Source organism: Thamnophis sirtalis, unplaced genomic scaffold (genome assembly GCF_051295495.1).
Source record: "Thamnophis sirtalis isolate CommonGarterSnake01/CBP01778 unplaced genomic scaffold, rThaSir2_p1.2 scaffold_10, whole genome shotgun sequence".
Taxonomy (NCBI): domain Eukaryota; kingdom Metazoa; phylum Chordata; class Lepidosauria; order Squamata; family Natricidae; genus Thamnophis; species Thamnophis sirtalis.
Window position 1 is genome coordinate 56956570 of NW_028261390.1, and position 10065 is coordinate 56966634.

At 37.5% G+C, this 10065-nt stretch overlaps 1 long non-coding RNA gene across 1 annotated transcript; it reads left to right on the top strand.

The window, feature by feature from the left end:
- The first annotated feature begins 707 nt into the window (after positions 1-707).
- On the top strand, positions 708-9597 carry LOC148043897 (uncharacterized). The gene is made up of 3 exons (XR_015697828.1): positions 708-1014; positions 3460-3602; positions 8790-9597. It is a non-coding gene; the product is annotated as an uncharacterized LOC148043897 (long non-coding RNA).
- Positions 9598-10065: the final 468 nt, after the last annotated feature.

Here is a 10065-nt window from a genome sequence, read left to right on the forward strand (position 1 = left end):
TCAAAGTTTCATTTTGTGCTTATTTGAATTTTGGGGACTTTAATAGACAATTAACTGAAAACTAAGAAGAATGTTTAGAAAGCTTCTATAAAAACCTCTCTCCCTTCCTTCCTTCCTTCCTCCCTCCCTCCTTCCCTCCTCTTAGTGGTGAATGTACATCCATAAAGATTTAGCAAATAAGAGAGATAAATAAAAGGCAACTGATCTAGCTAGGACAGGGGTTGGCAACCTTAAACACTCAAAAGAGCCATTTAGACCCATTTCCCACACAAAAGAAAGGAGCCACAAAACCCTTCCCATGCCTATTTCCTGAACACCCACAAAACTCGCACATGTAGTTGAATTAAACATTCTTTTTTTTCTTCTGAAACTTTTCTTTTCTTGGATTTATCCATGGTTGACCTACTGGGGGTTGAAAAGCTCAATAAATTGTGTGTTGGCGGGTGTGTGTAGCTGTGACACATATTTTGAGCAACATGGAGCCAGAGCAGAGGGACAGAAGAGCCACATGCGGCTCCAGAGCCGTGGGTTCCTGACCTCTGAGCTAGGGAAAGAAATATACTGGTGTTTGATGAATTTTTCAAGCTTTAAATATTAAAGCTTTAAATCACAACTGAGTAATATATTGAGGATGGGGGTGACATCAATTTTCTGAAAAAGCAACCTTTTTTTTGGAGTTGACAAAATGGTGTTGAGCTGTAGAAAGATGGCCTCCAATCTCACTCATCAAGAGTGACACCAAGGAGAATTTTCACTATGCAATCCATTCTGCATGTCAATAATACTTAGCTCTGAAAACTTCGGTCTCTTTTCAGAATCTTAAGATGTCATCTAATTCTCTTTCTTCTTCATTCAGCCATCACTTTATATTTACTGGATTTTAAAAATCTTTGAACTATGTTGGTTTCACACTCCTTTGTCTCTCTTTTCCCCCCTTGGAGCCTACTAATCAAACATGAGTCGTTAATTTTCATCACTTGCAAGTTGGAGCAATTTCATTACCACATTGCAAAGGTGAGAAAATGAAAAAGAAACTATGAATATTCATTGGGCAAATGCACAAGAAAGTTTGGAAGGGTATGAGAAATAAAAGAAAGAACTTTTCTCAATTTCTCTGAAAGCACGGTTCTCCAGGGTTTGAGAATGTTTCAGGGATTTAACCTTCATGAATCTCATTTATACAATTTCCCGTGTTTTTTGTCATTCATACCACGCAGATAAATTACCTTTGAAAAGATGTTCAAATTAAAAATAAACAGTATCATATCTGTCTAGTGACACTCTGAAATCCAAAGTATAGTCTTGATTATGAATACAGGTAGTCCTGTAATTGAGCCCAAATTTTGTTTCCCTTTTACAACCTTTTTGCCACAGTTGTTAAATCAAATTACCTCTGTTGTTAAAGTAATAACACAGTTGCTAAGTGAATCTGGCTTCCTCACTGACACTGCTTGTCAGAAGATTGCAAAAAGTGATCACATAACTCTGGGACATTGCAACTGTTGTAGATATGAATCAGTTGCCAAGTGTCTAAATGTTGATCACATGACCAAGGGGCTGTCAACTGTCAACGGTCCAAATGTGCTAGCCAGTAAAGGAAACTCCTGAGACATTTCTTTTCTCCAAATGTATATTTTGCTGAAAAGCCACATGGGTACAGAAGTAGAAAAGCCAGATCTAACATTTTGTGTGCAAAATGCATAAGACAAATTCCCCCTTTCCCCCCTGGACCTGCATTGTCCTTTGTCCACCAAGCAGTTGCGTCTAGATTGTTTTGAGAACAATCTGCCTGCCTTTGATGTTCTCATAGTTGAAGATCTTGGGGTGGAACTGACTCAGGCTTCCAGATAGCACACTTGCATTTCACAGTTTCCCTCCCAAACCATACCAATGCCTCCCCTCCCTTCTTATGTTATTGTTCCCTGGTTGCGACTAGGCTGCATAGGTCATAATTCATTTTTTTCAGTGCTACTGTAACTTTGGATGAGCACTAAACGAATTGTTGTAACTTGAGAACTATCGTACTACAGAAATAATTGCTTTTTTTCTAATGAGGAAAATAGGTAAAAATAAGAGTTAATACAATTTCTATTTTGCTTCTCTTTTTAAAAAAATACTAGTGTTGCAATACTTTATATTTCTTTAATGATCTCTCACTCGATTGTTGTCATGCCATCATCCTTAATGTTGCTATCACCTATCACCTTCTCTATGTCTGATTCTCCTTTCTGTAAGTACTGTGCTTGGTGCTCTTCCCAATAACTGCTGAGCTATTCCTTGTTTTAATTTCCTATTTTGTAATCTGGAAGATTACAAAATTACTCCTTGGGCCTTGTATCTAAGATCACTGCTTAACAAACAAAAGATCACTGTTCTTTCCTAATAACCTTCATTTCACTACTGTTCTTAGATCCCCTAGCCTTAGCTTGGAGTCAGGTAGCGGCAAAATAAATGGTTCACCGACAAATGCGCGCTCGACAAAAAGCGCGCCAACAAAACCGTGGCGAGAAAACCTCAAGGTTGAAATCGCACCGACGAATGAGCGCAGAAGCGCGCCGACAACAGCGCGCCAACAAAAGCGCGCCTTCAACAAAGAACTAATAACAACCTAATAACCCTAACCCTAAACCTAAACCTAACCCTGAACCTAACCCTGAACCTAACCCTGAACCTAATCCTGAACCTAACCCTGAACCTAACCCTTACCTTAACTTAAATTGCACTTCCCTTATCTTAACTTAAATCGTGCTTTTGTGGGCATGGCTTTGTTGGTGCATTGTGGGCGTGTATGACGTCGCAGTTTTATCGCTGCGGTTTCGTCAGTGCGCTTTTGTCGTGCACGCATTTGTCGGGTCACAAAATAAATAGGAAATGAAGCTTCTTTCTAGTATCCATGGTCATGCTCTTCCTTGAACTATTGCACTCTTTACACCAGCAAAGTGTCTCCCCAGCTGTTCCTGGAAACCACTGAATCTCTTTGTCACCAAAATTGGAGATAGCCTCTGGCTCAGCAATGATGGTACCTCGGTGTGAGTATTGATGGGTTTTTATGTCTGTCAGGCACCATCTCCATCTCTGAACATTTGTGACTGTGAGAGCTGTCAGTGGTGAGATGCCATCCCTCATCCCTCAGTGTCAATTATCAAACGGGACTAAAATGAAAGGCAAAGAAAAGCTGCCATTTTCATTCTTCCCTTTGCTGCCTGACAGGTCCTTGGGCTGATCACAATGCGTTTTTGGGCTGAAAGAAGCGTAAGTGATCAATGTGACATCTAAGTTCTATTGTAAATATAAGAGAACGTTTTGTGGGAAAACCATGAGTTACAGTTACTGAAGAAATAAAATGCTGTATTTCTTGACTCCAGTTTTAAAATAACCTTAACACCTCAGCTGTAGCACCAGTTAAATCATAATGACTGCACAGGCTCGTTTCCTTATTTTCTTCCATTCTTATTTCAGCCAATCTTTCCATCAAATTCCTCAGACAAAATGAAATTCTTCTATCAGCTCTTGGATACTGACTGGCCTTTGCCAAGAAAGGGAATTCACAAATACAGATCAAAAAAGATGCGACATGTGTGCCCATTTTCTCTTCTACTTTGGTATGTACCAAAGAGGGTAAAAAATAGAGTTTGAAAGCCATATGTCCGTTTGTAAAACAGTGGAGAATGAATATATTGCTAAATAAAATAAGAGACTGTAACTGAAAGATAAAGCAGTATAATGTTTAAACTTTCACATTGCTTTTTGCAGTGGTGTAGTAAAAAGTGATTTCTTTGCTCATCTAACAAATTGTAATAAAAGCCCTAAAGGTTATTGCAGATGTGCAAGGAAAATAGAATATTTCAAGCTATTTAATGTTATCGCTTCTTTGTGAATGTCTGAAACAATTGCTGCCATTTTAATAGTTAGACTTGGGAAGAGAAGGAAATTATTAATCATGAGCAAATGTTGTAGAACAAAGGGGTCATCTGAACGTTCAGTAGGTTTTTAAATTTTGCAAATTCTGCTAGTACAGAATATAATATGTTTTAATTTTTCCATTGTTAAAAAGAACTATGACCTTGGCAAATACTCAGGATAAAGGTTAAAATGATAATTTAAATTTTACAATGATAATGATTTTACAAGAAATGATAATTGCAACTATGAAAAACCCTTCATTCAGTACTGTTATAATTTTGAATATTCACTAAGTGAATGGCCATTTGCTACTGACAACCTGTATGAGATTGTTTACAACAGGAAAAATCTCGGTACCTGAATTGTATTAGATCATGAGCTTGCAAAAATGCTTCATATGGAAAAACTCCTTATTTCTGCATAAGAAAAAAAAATCCAGATTGAACGCCAGCATGACTAAGGAAGGTGAAAACCTTTGTGCTGAGATTTTAAAGTAAGATAGGTGGCTTTCAGCATAATAATACCTTATAACATTAAACATGTAGTTTGGACATGCAAAATGGCTCACATATTTTTCAACATCCTGAATCAATTCCTCTAACTGGATAAGCAAAGAAAAGATTAAGACAATACAATTATTTTTTTGAAAATCAAATGACTACATAAATTTTACAAAATATCCTGAACTGTTCTTTTGACTAACCCATGAAAAGCCCTACTTTCTTAGTATTTTCTTTAAAAAAATATATCTCTGAATGTCTTAAATTTTCCTCTTCTGCTTTTACTGTTCCAAGCCAACATGATGTTGGGAAGAAATATTGTAAGAGGGTTCTATCTGCCAGTAGCATAATTCTCTGAAAATAGATAGAATGGGACTAAATTTGTCCTGGAAGAAACTGTACAAGAAAGAATGAATTTGACAAAAGGCCAGAGGCTACAGAGAAAACACTGTAGGAAAAATATTCTCCAATGTATCCCTCTAAGATAGGCTTAGGCTGTGAATGCTGTTAGCTCTTCAATTCTGAACCCGCCAACCTCCTGCTTACATGATCCAAATGGAGCTGCTATTAAGATATTAAAAGGAGTATGTTTAGTATGTTTTCCCTACCATGAATTCTTTCCAATCACATGGAACGTTGAAAGGAATTACGTAAAGCTTTTTGGCTCTCTTTGTCTCCATCGGTAGGCAACTTGTTAACTCAGAAAACTGACTAGAATGAGACCAAAAAAGACTGAGTTAAAAAATGGGCCAGATCTCAGAGGAACTTTGGACAAAAGAATTCCAGTAAAAGAAAAAGGCAGAGCATCACTGATTAGTAGTTTCGAAAATAACCAAATGTTTCATTCTAAGTTCCCTTATTCTCTCTTCAGATTGGAGTTGTGATTAAAAAATCTGAAGACGTTCCAGAAGCTGTGCTTTGCATACTTTCCTGATCTTATTATTATGTGTATATTTGCATACTTATTTTTAACAGCTCTTTGAGTGTTTTAAGTTTGTTTCAGTTTAACTTTTTCTTTTCTTTTTTGTGGATTTGCATAAATATTCACTGTCTATTTACAATTTATACTTGTATTGTCTTAAGTTATCCTAGGACAGGGCTGTCAAATTTGCGGCCCGCGGGCCAGATGCATCATGTGCTGATTTAGCAAAGGGGGCGGGGAGTCAAAATATGTCATGGGATGCCACTATGACGATACAAGTTTAACATCCCTGTCCTAGAATGTAAGCGTTATTAGATGTCTTTTGAAGAAGATTTTTTTTAATGAAAGGGAATAATTTAAATCTAAATCCTGTTTCTTACAAATACTCATATATACTTGTCTATTACCTTGATTTGATTTGAAATTGCACATTTTTCCCATAAGACTTAATTTTTTAGAATATGGGTATGTCAAATATATATTAGTGATAATTCAAGAACAACAAATCCTTTATGCTGTTTCAAATGTCTGACTTACATCAATTATACAACATGTAACATTACTATAATTCAAAGAATATTAAAATTATCAAATAACATCAATAATTATAGGTATGATCACTATAAATTCAACATATAGCATGCTAGAAACCATAACTGTAATTTAGGCGTATCTCTCATTTTTTGCTTCAGTCTCCAAACAAAATATCGTATTTTTAAAACTTTCCTAAGGACCAGGAGTTAGAGTGCAGTTTTTATAGTTGTAGAAAAGCTTTACACTCACCTCTGCGCAAGCCATGGAGAATCCCTCCATATGCTTTGGGTAGGTCAATTCTATTTAGTATGAGCAGTCTGTAAAACAGCCAGATCAAATTATCTGAACATCCCCACCACCTTTACCTGTATTCAGAGACAATCTGGCAACCATGCAGCCCCCACATTATTATTTCATTAGTGATACGCGCAGCATATAAATTTAATAAATAAATAAATAATGCGGTATGACAAATCAAAGTTGCCCTGCTTAATATATGAACATTTTGTACCATTATATAAATGTATCAGAAATGTATACATCTTGAATAATATTAGCATTAGTCAAATAAACATGGAATTGTTATTGTTACAATGACATATAGTATCTTTTTGTTGTATTCTCTGTTAAATTGTAATACTGCTTGAATTAAAATTTAATTGCGGTTACAGAGCACTTCTATTTGCTGCACTTTAATTTGGTGAATGTATATTGATTTTTTAAATCTGTAACAACAACAACAACAACAGACTTTGTTATTGTTAAGCAGCTCGTCCTTAGTTGATCACTTAAATTAGGTTTTATTACTATTGTTGATCATGTTTCAGTATTATCATCCATTAGTATATAGAATGGTTTCTTTTCTTTTCTTTGCAATAGTATTTAAATATATTATGAAAAGATTCACTTGTCTGTGAATATGTAACAATTTCACATATTTAACAATTATTTACCTCTTTTAAGGTATGTAGAAGTAGTCCTCAGCTTCCAACATTTCATTTACTGTGTGTTCAAAGTTATACAAGCATTCAAAAAAGTGGCTAATGACTGTTTTTCACAGTTATGACTGTTTTTAACAGCCTCACAGTTGCATGAACAAAATTCTGACTCTTGTTCAATTCATGTTTATGACAATTGCAGTGTCCTGAGGTCCTGTGATAATATTTTGACTTCTGATAAGCAAAGTCAACGGGGAAAGTCTAGAAGAACACCTGACGGCTGTGACCAGGGGGGGCTTTTACCAGGTTCACCTGGTACGTCAGTTGCGCCCCTTCCTGGATCGGGATGCTCTGTGCACAGTCACTCATACCCTTGTCCTTTCTTGCCTGGACTACTGTAACTCTACAATGGGCTGCCCTTGAAGAGCACCTGTAGGCTTCAGCTGGTCCAGAATGCAGCTGCGTGGGTTATCATGGGGGCACCTAGGTGCTCCCATGTTACACCCCATTTAGGCGGCCTGCACTGGTTGTCTTCCGGGTGAGATTCAAGGTACTAATTTTGACCTTTAAAGCGCTCCATGGCTTAGGCCCAGGATACCTGCGAGACCACCTACTGCCACCAGTAGCTTCCCACCATCCAGTGTGATCCCACAGGGTTTGCCTCAGGGTGCCGTTGGCCAGACAGTGTCGGTTAGTGACCCCCAGGGGGAGCCCTTCCCTCTGGAATGAACTGCCCCCGGAGGTTCGTATAATCCCCGACCTCCGGTCCTTCCGACGCACCCTAAAAAGTTGGCTTTTCCAGCAAGCCAGCCTGGCCTGAACAAAACAAAATAAATTATTGATCATTGTTAATTTTAATTCGAATTTTTAAAAAAATGTTATTGTTAATTCTAATTGGGTTTGTTTGGGATATTCTATTTAATTTTTTAAAACTTTTGTATTATGTGTTTCTTTTAATGTTGTACGCCGCCCTGAGTCCTTGGGAGAAGGGCAGCATATAAATCTAATAAACAAACAACAACAAAGACTCCAGATTGCTTAACAACCTGGTTATCAAATTACAACTGCAGTTATTCACTTAAGAACTGTGGCAAGAAATGTGATAAAATGGGAGAAACCCCACTTAACAGTTGTCTTACCTAACAATGGAAATTTTGGGTTCATGGAAAAAAGAAGAATCAACTTAAACAGAAGAAAGTTAAGGAATTTTGAATATAAATGCAAGATACCCCATAATAGAATGACATTTCATTTCAATTTTTATACTGTTAAACTGTAATTTAATTCTCTTTATCCCTATTCAATGAATCATACAAAACAAAGAGAGTTCAAATACCCTAATAAATTATTGAGCCTTCAACAGGAACAACATATGATATCAACTGTTAAGGATGCTTTAGTAAGATTGACATATAAAAAGCAGTTTATAATGTGCTGTAGATCAACAATTTTTAAGATTTTATAGTGATTTATAATACTAAGTTAAAGACCATTGAAGAAAAAAAATCACATTTGTAAGTAACAGTTTTGCACATTACCCATGATCAAGCTGCTTATGTAGCCGTGCCTTTACTTCTTCAGGAAATAATTGAAATTAGGGATATGATCAAACATATGGAAATAGGAAAGATTTATATGATCTTTATGATATGATATCTCCCTGATTGGTATAAGATATACAGTATACATGTACATGTCTGTATATATTTGTGTGGGTGTACACCAGGGGTGGGTTTCAGGCGGTTCGCGGCAGTCCCCCGCGAACCGGTTGGTTGGCGAACCCGGAACTAAGTAACTTCCGGGAACGCCGAAGGATCCACCCACCTGCCCGCATTTCTTAGAGTGCCTGCGCGATCCTCCAGGAGCAGCTGGAGCATCGCACAGGCGCTAGTACGCATGCGTGCACGAGGACGCCGCCCCTGATGTACACACAGACACATTTTTAAAAAATTCTCAACCTTATTGGTAATATGGGTCCTTTTCAATCCTCAGTCATCATCGGGAAGAAGACATACGAGAAACTGGAGAAGTACGTGTGCCTGAAGGAGGAACTAGAGAAGATGTGGCCAAACTGGTTCCAGTGGCGGTAGCAGTTCTCAGGGCTGGGACTCCTAAGCTGGGAGAGTGGCCCCAGCAGATTCTAGAACAATATCAGAACTCTGTCCTAAAGAGTGCACTGCTAGGAGCAGCTAAGATACCTCTTGGTACCCTCAAACTCCCAGGCCTCTGGCAGAAGATCTGAGATTAACTGAAGGGACTTGCAGTTAACTACACGGACTCCTAGCAGGCATTGCTAAGAGTCAACACTGACTTGAAGATATGCACATGTGTACACACACATGCAAACCAAAGGTGGGTTGCTGCCGGTTCGGCCCAGTTTGGCCGAACCGGTAGTAATGGCAGGAGGCTCTGCCCACCCGGCCAGACACTTCAGTGCATGTGTGGGCGTGCATACACATGTACACCAGTGGTGGGTTCTGGATCCCATCGCAACCGGTATGCGGTGACACAGCTAGGCCTCCACCACTGTTGTTGGGGACAATATGCTGACTCTGCAAAACACCCAATACTTCTGCAAAGTACTGTGAAGTTATAGCTATTGCTATTTTGTAGCAGCTGTTGCTAACATTTTGAACAGAATTACTACATTTTTTAACCTATTTAACCCATATAACCTATGACTTATAGAACGTATCAAGGATTTCTTTTTAGTTTTGTATTTATTTGTTTATTTAAAAATAAATTTATATTTATTTTATTCTGGAAACATTGACCTGTCTTATCTGTTGGAACTGAATATAAATTATTGTATTATAACTATATATCTAGGTATATCTCTATCTCTATCTCTATCTCTATCTCTATCTCTATCTCTATCTCTATCTATCTATCTATCTATCTATCTATCTATCTATCTATCTATCTATCTATCTATCTATCTATCTACCTACCTACCTACCTACCTACCTACCTACCTACCTACCTACCTAGCTATCTAGCTATCTAGCTAGCTATCTAGCTAGCTATCTAGCTATCTAGCTATCTAGCTATCTATGGTGTGTTTAGTTTTTAATTTTATGGATTTTAATGTTATTGTTCGGCATAAATTTTTGCTTACATTATAAAGAGAATGTAATCCTTCTGCTATCATGGAAGGGGATTTGTTCTCCATTTCATCAAAATCATGCTGGGTTTCTATCACTGAAGGCTGCAACTCATATTTGGAAGGTGCTGTAATGGAAGTATAATTTTGAACATTATTCTCAGG